The 12,209-nt window shown below is 41.5% G+C and overlaps 1 protein-coding gene across 34 annotated transcripts in view; it reads left to right on the top strand.

The window, feature by feature from the left end:
* ATXN1 (ataxin 1) overlaps window positions 1–12,209 on the top strand; it is a 383,486-nt gene that overhangs the window by 172,817 nt on the left and 198,460 nt on the right. For 33 of the 34 annotated variants that reach the window (XR_004495922.1, XR_004495923.1, XM_033512068.1 and 30 more), the window contains one exon: window positions 3,792–3,890. The exons of the other annotated variant lie outside the window; for it this stretch is intronic. The gene's annotated coding sequence lies outside the window, so the exon portion shown is untranslated. The remainder of the gene's footprint in view (window positions 1–3,791; window positions 3,891–12,209) is intronic. 34 annotated transcript variants of the gene reach the window in all.

Here is a 12,209-nt window from a genome sequence, read left to right as displayed (position 1 = left end):
TAGTTAAATGAGCTGGCTTTGAATGTACAATAGGATAGCTAAGTGAATCTATATAAAAGTTAATGTTTAACAGACAGCATCTTTGATAAAGTTACCAAACATTCTGTGAGCAGTGTTATAGTTATGGCTGTTTTCAGAGAACTTGAAAGCCTTCTGGAAAACTCTTCCTTTGGAGTAAAATATTTTCTGCTTGTTTCTGTTATGAAAGAGAATAAAGTGTTACTGTTGGTACTTGTTGGAATCCATTCATTTCTCATACCTTGTAGCAAATAATAACACTCCCCTTCCTATTTTTGAGATACTGAAGCATGGAAGTGAAAAATGCCTCATTTCATTATTTAGATATAGGCAAATAATCTTTTTTTTTTTCGTTCCCTTTTTCTTGTGCTACTTCTGACTGCTCTTTAAAAATTCCCCTGCACCCTTGGTAGATGGGCCTGAAACACGAGAAACTGTTCCTAAAAGTTCAGCCTGGTTCATATCTGAGCGTGCTGCCTCTCTTGCTTCATTGCAAATCCACATCAACCCACTGGTGTGACGACATGGAATGAGCTGCAGTCATCCATACCTTTGCTTCATCTTGAGCAATCAGGCTGGCAAGAGTAGAAAATGCTCCTCAGCAGCCAGTTTGATGCTTAGGAAACCTGATTTGGGAGTAAATTCTTGCTCAGATGGGGCCAGCCTTGCTCCTGTCCTGTGCCATGGGTGCTGTGGTGCAGGGTGACAGAGGAAGAGCAGTAGGACGTGCCAGGCTGGGTACCCCTGGCATGGGCCTTGCCCACTCGTGGTTGCCCAACTGGCAGGTTTGCTTAGGCAGAGCTCTTCATGCTCGGACTCATGGAACCTTGCTGGAATTCAACTGAACAGTATAATTAGTACCATTTTAGCTCCCAGTCAGCTGTAATAGGTACCAGGAAGCTGCTTCTCTTTGCATAACTTACTAGGAAAGCTATTTTACTTTCCTACACATATGCCTTATATGGAAGAACAGGCTTTTTCAGGAGACTGCATGAACTGTATTTTCCAGTGTCACAATTGGCAACTGCTAAATCTGCATCAAAACGCTTGTCCCAAGCATTCTTTAGGCCAGCCAAGGGAAAGTACTGCTGGGTGTGCAGGGTGCTCATACCTGAGCTCAGGGCAGATGTCTACTCTGGTCCTCACTGGTGTCAAGGGAGTTAGTGGTTCAACTAGAGAAGCTGATCTGGGCAATCTTCCAGCCTGAAGGATGTGAGGCAGAAACGGATGGGAGGAACTGTAAGTGATATGAGGGAAGCAGTAGGCTAGGAGAAGAAGGGTCCAATAAAATCAAGTAATAAAACACGTCCATAAAACTGCAGGACCTGAAGTTTGAAACCATAGCTCTATGCTTACATGCTTGGCACAACTTCCGTTTCTAATTTGTCTGCTTCCTTTGGGCTTCCTCTTGCCAGAGAGGTGGTCTCTATGCTCACTGTCTGCAGCCTGAGAGTCTCTGGTCTGCTCATGCCAGTGGTGATAGAGAACCACAGGGAGATAAGAGTTTTTTATCCTGTAGCAGTCATTGCTCTTGGGTGGGTGTGCTTGGCTGGTTTTCCAGATCATAGACTTCAGGCAGTAAGGCATTAGAAATATTATAGTCTATTAAATGTACTGTGGAGCATTTGGCTGCACTAACTGCGGCTTTTAATAGAGTTCAGATCTGGCATTTTTGGGACTGAGAGGGTTTGGATGTAAACTTTGTTAAATTGGTTTTGAAAAAGGAAGTTCTTTCATGCTTTGAAGGGAAAAAAATATGAAGACAGAACTGCAAGTCTCTTCCTTATATCAAAGTTTTCTGCCTGAAACGGGAACAGCTCAGCAGAACAGCTTAAGTAAACATAGCCATAACTGCTTATCTGAGACATTGGCATCCTCTCTTCTTACTGTGTTACTTTTTTGTGGTATCCTGGCGTCTCTCAGTCACTGATGTGTTTGTTCTCACAGCACCTCCTTTGTAGGCATATAATTGTATGTCCATTTAATAACTGCCACCAAGATTTGAGGCTTTATCTGAAGAGCTTGCTCCAGGAGTGTACGTTTTCTACACCTCTACAGATGAGATTTTGGAATTACTGTCTGAACAGTCCTTCCCACCTCCAGCTCTGAATTTCTTTCTGTCTCTGTTGTGGCTTCTTTATTTATTAAGCAGGGGAAAAAACAGAGGCAACTGTTTCTGAGTCATCCCAAGTCCGTGTTCAGCCCAGGACATGATAAAATCTAGGCCAGTGACAGCTGGTGTACAGTTGTAGCCTTATGTAGGGGGTCAGTGAATGTAGTACAAACACTGGGAGATTTGCTGAAAATCATGTATGTATATGACAGTGCAAGGAATTAGGTACCATGCTCTAAAGCTGGTGCCTGAGTGTAGGATCATTATTCTTCTCCTAGGCAGGAAAAATGCACCATATTGCGAGAATGACATATTGATACCTAACATTACAGTTTGGGTGGGTTTTACCTGTGTGTTAAAATAATGTAGACCTACACTGGGTCTTTTATCCAGGAAGCACTGCCACATGCAAGTAACTTCTGTGCACTTCAAGTTCTTCCACTTCTTGAAATTACCATTTCTTGAAACTATTTCTACCATTCTACCATTGCTCGAAACTCCATTATTGAAATAAATTTTTGAGGTAATACTTTGCTCTTAAGGCCAGCTTCTAAAGAAACAAATTTGTTTTAATTTGTACATGAACAACTAGAAGAATGTTTTAGTTACAGAATGTAACTTTAGTTATAGAATGTAATTGTAATTTATTTGATAAATCTAGTAAAGTAAAAAATTCAGTGGTGTTTCATAGAGTACTTTTGTGTGTTCTATAACATCTTCTTCAAAGTAATGGAAGAAAAAGAAATGAGAAGTGAGAGATGCTTTTTGTAAGAATGAATATGTCTGTACATTTTTGAGGCTCCAGTATATGTTCTTCCTCATTTTGGTTATGTTACGAGAAATAAAATCAATTAAAAGAAGAAAAAGCCTGCCTCTTGCTCAGTTTTGTTGTGATTCAGACAACAGTGCATCAGGTCATGGGAAGTGATCTCAGCCATATTTTTAGTTACAGTTTAAATAATGATACTTTGTCATGAAATAATGTCCAGAGTTTTAAAGCTAGTACACATGCAGATGTAAGTGTATTGTACTGACAGTGCCAGTCTAGTACATAAAGAGCTTCACAACTGTTTGGATCTGCTCTTCTTTCATAATGGGCTGCAACTCGTTTACTAATGCTTGAAAGCATGTACACATCAAATAAATCTCTGGTATTTGGGCCATAGTGTACCAGCATTATGCAAAGGGAAGATTAACCACACTCAGTATTAAGCTACGATCCACTTCACTCTTGATTCCTCACTGTAGTAAATCAACCAAACCATCAAAGAAGAGAATTAGTGGAAGGGTTCCTCAAAGAATAGATTTATTTCCATGTTTATTTGTATTATTGTTTAGAAAAGGGAAATCAGCAGAGAAAATCTGCCTGGAGCTCAGGGCATTATAAATTAATGAAAAGTCATGAAGTGAACTTTTGAGTGTGGAAAACCAGCACCAGATGCAAATGCTACATATGGTGTGTACGGTGTTGCTGCAACAGCTGAGAGGCAACACGCCTGCTTTGACTGCTGCTGCTCTTAATAGTCTTTAGCAAGCATTATATGGGCAAATCTGACACAGAGTGAATTTGCAACATTGACTCAAAAGACTTTCCTAACATGAAGCATCTTTAATGCATATCGTTTTAGCTCTTTCCTGTTTTTACTCTGCTCTCTTTCAGTGAAAAGGTCAAGAAAAGCAGTAGCTCAGTGGCTGAATTTTTCTGAAGTGCTTTACAGCAGGGAAAGTGGGGAAACCTCTTAAAGTGGTGTCTTATTCAGTAAGTTAAACCTTTTTTTCTTCAGTTAATTAATTAATTAATTTTCTTGTATTTTTTTTTAAAATCCTATGTATTTATAATCGCTTAAAAGTTCACCCCAGGCAGGTGTGAAGCTCCTCCTCCCCACCTTGGCTTTCCCCCTCCCCCCAGAAGTAGTCTTTGCCAGACGAAACCTGTCAGCCCACTTTGGCAGATATGGAAGTGTGCAGCTGGCTCAAACCCTCCCCTAACACGACAGTCCCTCTGCCCCAGCTGGGCTTGGTAGCTGCATTCCTGTTCAGAGATTTGCACTATTGCATACGCGCCTCTTTCTTCTGCACTTGCCTCGCACATGTGTGCATGTGCGCCCACATACTTCAGCAGTGCCCTGTCTTTGTCTTTCTACTTGGAAAGCCAACCAGCTGCATGATGAGAGATTTTTTTGAGAGCAAAATGGGAACTTTTTGGGTTTTCCCCTACAGCAATACCATAGGTATATTGTATGTTGCTTGTTACCACTATCACTGTAAGAAATAAAAGAGAAAGGCCTGTATTAATTTCTTAACAGTAACAGACAGGGAGACACTCAGGAAGATTTTCTTTAATGTTAGTGCTGCTGCCTTACATTGATTCCAATAGAAGGTCAGGGCCTTAAAAAGTTTAGTGCTGAATATTCCAATTTAATTTGTAGCATCAATTTAGGATGGCTTTTAAGCTTAACTAACCTTAAGGGTGCTAAGTACTTTCAGCTTAAGGCCAGGAGGACTTTCAGCTGGTCAGCAGTTCTTGTGATTTGGCCTGATAGTACTTACTATCATTTTCTTGCACACTTGATATTTCTGCATTTTTTGTGCAGGTATGAGTTTCTTTGCTCACATCCTTTTATGCCTCATTTGCTAACTCTTCTGTTCTGGCAAATTGGCAGGATGACAGCAAGCAACTCCCTCATCCTTTTGTGTTAGGACTAATCCTCAGGTTTCTTTCTGATGTGTCTCCAGAAATATGTATTCAGCTGAGGCTGAATGCTGATTTGATTTGTAATACTAAAATGTGAACAGTGCAGATCACTTTCTGTCTCTTAAAAAAAAAAAAAATCATGGTAGAGGTGTATATGAACAGTTCTAGAGTTGGAAACTCAGTCACATAAAATATGTTTCTAAAATACAGATGTACTTTGGCACATGCCAAAGTACTTTGCTGAATCTGGATGTTTGTCTTTGTTTTGTAAACTTGGAACTTTCCAATTAACAATTAGATGACCGATCACTTAACAGGTTATGGTATTTTAGTGCTCTGAATTGTGCTTTCATATGACAGAGAGATTTTTATTTTGATTTCAGATTATATGGTTTGTTTTTACTTCTTTTTTTTGCTTACCATATGATTTAATTAAAGTTTTATTGCAGTGATTGACAGTTGCTTTATTTGATACCTGTTTGTAGACATTTATTCATTACTTTTTCAGTGTGCTGATATTTGTCAGAAGAGAATGGTATTATTTCTTTTGTCAATGAAAATGAGGCTATAAATTACTGTAATTTTGGGATACATTTCTGGTATGAGCAAACAGTATTCCCTTGGTGAGTTTTCTGCTGTGGAAAACTAGGTTATGCATAATATATTTTAGAAAAGACCTGTATTCCTCTGAAGAGGAATGGCATTGTGCAGCTATTGGAAACAGAGAAGAATCTAAATGTATGTGTAGTCTCAATCAAAGTACAGAAGCATCTGCAGGGGTGTTCCTCCTTGTTCACAGTGGAGACTGGAAATGATTGGTTCTGGGTTCTTCTTGTGATTTTATTTATTTATTTTTCTGACCCCTCTTTTGTAGGACATGGGGTGAGGGGTTCAGCTTTGAGCACCTCGGTGCAGTCACCTGCCAGGTTCTTTCCATCCCTGCACCTGCCACTGGTGCAGGTGTGTTAGGTCCCAGGGTGACGATGCCCACAGTCACCAAAGATCAAACAAAAGTCACACAGATGTCTGACTTTGTGTTTTACTGACAAGTACAAAAGGATTTTGCAAAATTACGACTCGAGTAAGCTGTGGGAGTAGGAAGGATATGATGTATTCTTCCCTGCTAACATCATTGTGTTAACACTCTTGGCACCATCACTGAACTCCACAGTAACTTGTGGTGTACATTTTAAAAACGCACCGAACAGCATACACTGTTTAATTCTGTGTTCTGTTATGCAACAGAGCGTGATTGCCTCAGTGAAGCACATCTGCATTGCGAGAGTAAACTCTCCTGGGAAGCAAGTGCATCTTCCACAGAAGTAGGAGTGAGGCGTGGGTTGGGCATTGCTATTTTGGCAAGCAAAGGGAGCCAGTGTTGGAAAGCTGCCTCACCTTTCACTCTCCATGGAACTTACCCTTTCTCCCTGTTCCAGGCACCAGCCACTGCCATTTGCTTCTCTTAGTGGTGGCATGGGGCTGGGGATGTTTTCAGTGGTTGATTAAAGCATTTATCAGGGTTTTGGGAACCATGGTCTTTGCTATCTGTCTGGTTTATTTGTGATCCTTGAGCAGAATAGGCTGTTAGGGAGCAGTAAAGAATGCAATTTGGAAAAACATCTGGAAGAGCTAAGAAAACATTTTGTTTTTACTAAAAAAAGCCAAACAAAACCATACCTGTGTGATAGTATCTTCTTTAACTGCAAAGTTGGCAGCAGTTGATGGAAGGCATAAAATTCCTGTAATTGTTATTCTGTGTTTCAGTTTGCTTCTTCCAAGTCTCTCTTTCGCTGGAAGCAAAGTGAAGCTCCTGCTGTCTCAGTTCTGCTGAAGTTCTTCCTGTCATCCTAAGCTTGGTTATCAACCCTCGTTTTTCTCCTATCAGCATGCATTACATTTTTATGGCAGTGTTTAGCAAAGACTTTCCAACAGTGCCTATGACAGTGTAATTGGACCCCTCTGTCTGACTGAAATTACTCCCTCTTTAATGGGGGGCTCTGGCTGCTTTCTAACACAGCTTTCTTTGAGGCAGGCTGGATGTCTCGTTAGCTGGTCTGTAACGTGGGTGCACAGCATTTCACCAGGCACTAGTCAAAGTAGTTATTCATGGTTTGCTGTTAAACTGCAAGTCTGGAGTGAGTGAGATTCCCCAGGGGTCTCTCCTGGCTTTGGTAATACTCACTGTTTTCATTATTGAAATGATTGATGGAGCAGAGAGAGCAGTAGTTAAAATTACATGGGGTAAGAAGTGTGAAGGGGGGCTGCAGGCTCCTTGGAAGGCAGGATTAAAGTTTTGAGCTCCCCTGGCTAACAGGAGGAATAACCTGGGAAAAAAACCCTGAAAAACAGCCACCATACAAACATAGAAGTGCTACAGAGAGACAGAAATATCCAGTTGCATGAGACAGAATGGGACTGACTCAGTAGTGGTTCTACAGGAGAAGGTCTGTGAGCTGGTGTTGGGCTGTGTTAGAGCAGCAGTTTGGCCTGGTTTGGTTAAATAGGGTGGTAAAAAAATCACAGCTGGTTCCCAGACCAGCAGAGAAAAACAGCTGTGACACGTCCCTCTCTCCTCTCCCATGGCACCTGGGCTGCCAGTGCTCTGCTGAGTGGGCAGCTTTTCTTTTGGTTGCCTGCCTGTTTCGATTCTGAACCTGGAGCTGGTGACCATGCCTTTAGGGAGGTGTCCCAGCTCGAATCCTCCCAGGCCTGGTCCGTGTGCGCAGGACAGCACATCTGAGAGGGAAAGGGGTCGCAGACATGAGACTGTAGGTGTCATACAGTCATACAAGGGTTCCCCATCCACGTTCCTCAAAAAAGCACTTTTCTAGGGTGTGTAAAGAACAGGCACAAAATAAACCCCTCCACCCCATTCACTGTTTGAAATGGCTTAACATCTAGTTTGGGGCACAACACAGTCAAGAGCCAGCTGGATGGTGTCCAGGGAGAAGGCAGGAAAAATGATGAAAGATTTGGAAAACATGACCTGGGAAAGAAGATGAAAGAATGGGGATTGTTTAGTCTACAGGGGACAAAGCCAGTAACAGACATGATAGTAGTGTTCAAGTATGTGTAAGGTTCCTATGGGGAGGAGGGGAATGAACTGTGCAGCCTGATTGCTTGGAGTTAGGTCTGAGAGAAATGGGCTCAATATGAAGGTGGCAAGACTTAGGTAAACATTTAAGAAATCTTTAAGATTATAAGGGTATTTTGGTCCTGCAGTTATTTGCCTTTGAGAAAGCTGTGGAAGCATCATCACTGGAGGTTTTTATAAAACAGACAAACCTCCTACGGGAATATTTTGGGCATTGCTTTGGGGAAGGAGGTGGAATACATGCTTCTGAAGGTCGTTTCCCAGGAAATAATGAAGATTTTTTATATATTTATTTTTAATTTTTTTTTATTCTGTTGACTTAGGTAATTAGGTAATTTAATAACCCAGCAAATAACTCAAGAGATAGTGGCAATTCATTATTGCGACATACCAGTGGTAAATAGACTGTTGATTTATGCACAAAACCCAGTGATGATGATACCCTTCTGCTCTCTGTTCTAGTTTAAAAAAAAATCTGAGTAAGCTAATTTTACTGGAGCGTTTCAAAAGGCTGTTCCTGTAAATATCTTACTCTCTACAGAAATAGAGGAAGTGATGTTGGTTGACTTTGCTTATTGAAATATTGTGCAAACACCATCAGTACCTGTTATTGATTGTACATAGCATGGCCGTAGTAAAGCCAGCAGTACTCTGTGAGGCATGGGAGTTAAACTGAAGCAAGATGTTGTGTTTTCAGTCTTGATGTCCATGCACTTGTGTGCTTCTTTTTTGTGGAGTAGGGAGCAGGCTGAGAAGCTTTAATTACCTCATTGGTGTCTATACACCAGTTGCTCTCTGTTGTCTTAATGTTACATTAAGTGCCTGAAGAAATGCCTTGTGGTCTCCCCACGGATACTTTCCTCCTTTTTTTCTTCATTGGAGGATCCCTTCTATGACTTTAAAAGTTTCTGCAGATCCCCTGAAGTCTTTCAACCATTTCTGCTATAGAACAAAAATTCACTTTTCTTTTTGAAACACAGTTTCCCTTGTTCTTGTCGCTATGCATGACAGGGAAGAGGAGGTCTCATGTGGTGCTGTGATGCATGAGAACAAGCTGGATGATGGAGTTGCTACAGAACACCCTCAGGAGAGTTCCCCAAGTTGGGAGGGCCAGTTTGCATCCAGGTGAGAGCAGCCAGGCTCCTTGTGTCCTGCTCAGTGCAGCCTCTGGCTTGACAGTCCTGAGGGATGTTTTGTCGCCCTCATCTTGGGCCTAGGAGCACTGGCAGAGGATGGTGCAGAGTCACCATGTGCCCAGCATGGATTTAGCAAGGCTTATCGTAATCCTGGCAGTATCCACAGTAACCCCAAGGAGTCAGACATCACCATGCGTTCGTTCGTGTCCCTGGCGCTGCAGCTCTGGCCTGGCAGTGTTGTGTGTACGCCAAGGGACGTGCTGCTGAGCCACTCCTGGTGCTCCTGCACCTGGAAGAGCTGCCCTGAGCACTCAGGAGTTGCTGCTTATTACCTCTTTGCAAGAGATTCCTCTTCTTAGTCTGCTGCTATGCAGGTCTGTGTCCTGATCGAGTGTGATAACAAAATGAGGACACGTATTCACACGTGCACATATGTGCATATATTTTAGTCTCTTGCCTTTTTAAATATGGAATAGCAGTGTGCACTTGTCTCTGTACCAGTGTATCTGCTTTGCATCAGAAAACTAATGTTCTTCATGATCTTGAGTGTCCCATCTCATAAGAAATAAATCAGCACTGCTCTTCCTGTGGAGGTTCTTCAGGGGATTTAAATTGCTGGTTTCAATTGTGACTAAAATCAGCAATCATCAGCTTCTAAATCTTGCTTTGCATTTACTCATTTTAGTTATAGTCCTTAAAGAAGAAAATGCTTTCAGTACTTGAAATAATTTAATATATCTTTTTTTAAACTTTTACTACATTGTATTTCTACAGATGTTCTGCCACTAATCTCCTCCAACACAGATTTCTGTGGGCCTCTAGTTTTTTTATTTTTTTTAAAATCAGTGGTGTGCTTTCTGTTCACTGTTGACTAGATCAGATTTTTTCATGTGACTTGTATCAGGCTATATTCACATTAAAATAAACATTCAACAAAAATGCCCAGAAAGGAGATTCTGAAACATTTCTGCCATGCAACTAAATGCTTCCTTAAAATAGGAGCTGAGAAATAGAAGGGGAGAAGAAAAAAAAAAATTCAACTTGTTTTGCATTAAAATTAAGTAATGTTTAAAAGGAACAGTTAATTGTAGTTATTAAGTCAAATTTGGTTTTTTGGTCACAGTATCTTAGATAAGAGTTTTGGGAATCATAGATCTTGAACTCTTGCATTTCACTTCTGTTAAGAAATTATTTTAATTATTTCATTATTAAGAAATTAATTTAATTATTTTAACTCCTGTTTCCTTACATCTACAACTTCCAGTTTCTTTTTTTTTGAACCAGCTATTTAACTCAGCCTGCTAAATGCACTAACATGACAGATACCCTCTCTGGCCTGGAAGAAGACTCTGCTGCTGCAAGCTGCTGCAGGCTGTCTGGCAGGCCTGGCTTAAGAAGTATAGTCAGTAACTGATAGCAGTTTTGAGGTTTGATTTTCTTTGTGACTTCAGCAGGAAACATGACCTTCTCTAAATGTTGCTCAAACAACCCTGAATTTGAACAGTTTCACTAGATACAGTATTTGAATGTATTATACATTGTCATAACCTAGTTTAGAGTATGTCTTAATTTACATACATAGGTGCATGAGAAGGAAATCACTTATATATTGTATGCAGAAGGTGGTTGGTGATCATCTCCACTGATCCCAGAGGGGGAGAAGAGGCTTGTGTAGCAGACCGAGGAGAGGAACAGAGCTTGAGGCTTTGGTGTTGTGTTCCCAGTCACATTCTTGGATCTTGCAAAAGTTACTCTGTCTTTTGGATTCATCCAGCTGTAAATGAGGAACTGAGACTGAGGAATGTTGAGAGATTTTAGGAATAAAGTTAGTAATTTTGTTTCTGATATGCTACATAATCTCTTCCAGGGAACAGCAGTAATGGCTGTTGGTCCCATGGGCAGCAGCAAGCTCAAGGCACATATGGATCAAGTGTGGTAACACTGATCACTTGTGGGGTCTGGCAGTTTTCTTCTCAGAGAGCTTTGCAAACACGAGCTGGAAGGAAAGATGCTGGAAACACTAATTTTCTTTCTCTAGTGTGTGTAGAAAAGCCAGTTCTTGGAAACTGGAGAAGGAATCGATGATGTGGTGCCGAGATAAATCTTCAGAGATGGGCATGGGTGGAGTATTGGGTGCTCGCCCCTCTTCCATCTCCTTCAATCTGATTTTGGCTCTGCATTCTTCCCAGCACTGCTCCTGGCTGGAGTTCATGCACGGGAAGAAGTTGCTGCTCCTGACATGTACTGTGTTGGTTAACTCTCAGCATCGTGAGCTCTGTGCCCTCTCACAGAACTCATGTACCTCCCTGTACCTTTTCCTTCTCTCCTAGCTTGATGCCCATCCTCAGCTGCCTCTGATGCAGGGTGTCACCCTTGCCTAACTGTGTCTTGGAGCTCAGCTAAGAGGGTGCATCTGATGGGTCGGTCCTTTTGAAAGGTGATGCTCAGAAGTGAGTATTGCCAGGGGCTGTGGCTGGGAGATGAGGAACCTTTTCGCAGAGCTATCAGTCATGGTTTGTCATCCATCTGTCACTGATTAGCAGTTTCTGCACTGGGGGTCTGAGAGCCCTGTGGTGGGAGTTAAGGAGGTGCAGCACTGTCTTCCAGGCTGAGGTTGAGAGAGTCCTCACTGAGTCTGCATCTGAGTTCTGATCACAATTTGTTACTAATTGTGTTCAGGTCAGTTGACACTGTATGTCCACATGCAAATTGCACAGTGATTTCAGGAATCATCTGCAGAAGAAATAGAAGCACTTGCATCATGAATTCAAAGAAAATCACTAAGTGTGAAACCCAGCAGGAAAATGAGCATAGGGGTGTTTCTGCATGGCCAAAACCCTTCAAGGGCTAATGGAAAGATTAGACTGGGGGAGGAAATTGTGCATCAGCTTCCATGAATCCTGTGCATTTATCTTTTGGAGGTGTGGTTTTTGTATATGGAGGTCTTTTGGTTTTGTTTTTGTATTTTGGGGTTTTGTTCGTTTGGGGTTTTTTTGTTTGGTTTTTTTTGTTTTTTTTTTTAACAGCTTGCTAGTGGATGCTATAATCAGGAGTATGTTTGTAGACTTACAAGGGGAAGGCCAACACAGCAATTTGTGGTTGCAGATTGATTCACTGGCTGCTACAGCCTGCGAATGGTGGGCAGGGCAGGGT

The sequence above is a fragment of the Parus major genome, chromosome 2 (genome assembly GCF_001522545.3).
Source record: "Parus major isolate Abel chromosome 2, Parus_major1.1, whole genome shotgun sequence".
Lineage (NCBI taxonomy): Eukaryota > Metazoa > Chordata > Aves > Passeriformes > Paridae > Parus > Parus major.
This window is presented reverse-complemented; position numbering and strand designations above follow the sequence as displayed.